The sequence below is a fragment of the Elephantulus edwardii genome, unplaced genomic scaffold, assembly GCF_000299155.1.
Source record: "Elephantulus edwardii isolate Elephantulus edwardi_28Jun2011 unplaced genomic scaffold, EleEdw1.0 scaffold00167, whole genome shotgun sequence".
Lineage (NCBI taxonomy): Eukaryota > Metazoa > Chordata > Mammalia > Macroscelidea > Macroscelididae > Elephantulus > Elephantulus edwardii.
In genome coordinates, this window is record NW_006399917.1 from 5,744,517 (window position 1) to 5,745,096 (window position 580).

Below are 580 nucleotides of genomic sequence, written 5' to 3' on the forward strand. Positions count from 1 at the left end.
TTGGTAACCTGTCATTTCCTGGAGTCTTGTTTTTTGTAAATTCCTTCAGTGCAGTATTAGGGACTGTCCACTTGACTCTAGTTCACAGCAGTTCTTTGCATAATAGATTGAAATTGCTGATTCTATGCCATCCTCACAATCTCCACTCCATTTAAGCTCATCTGTTGTCACTGAGCCAGTACATCTTGTTAATGGCTTTCCTCCTCTTCTCTGTCTCTTTACTTTTTTAAGCATGATACTTTATTCCAAGGACTGTCATATCCTGATAACATGACCAAAACATATCAGATAAAATTTTAGTATTTGCCTATTCTCTTATCTCTCTCTCTCTCTCATCTTGTCTCTGTTATTCTCTTCTCCTTAAATCATTTTTTCTTTTTCCATTTCTGTCTCCCTCAAAGTAACTTCTTTTTTCCATATTTTTTTATTTTTCTCTTTTTGCCTTTCCTGCCTTATGAAATTGCTAAATGCCCAGTTCTTTTTTTATTATTATTAAATTTTATTAGATTCAATGAACATTCACAGGGATTCTGGGCTTTCACTCCTTCATTGCCGCACCATTCTCTCCACCCTCCTCCCC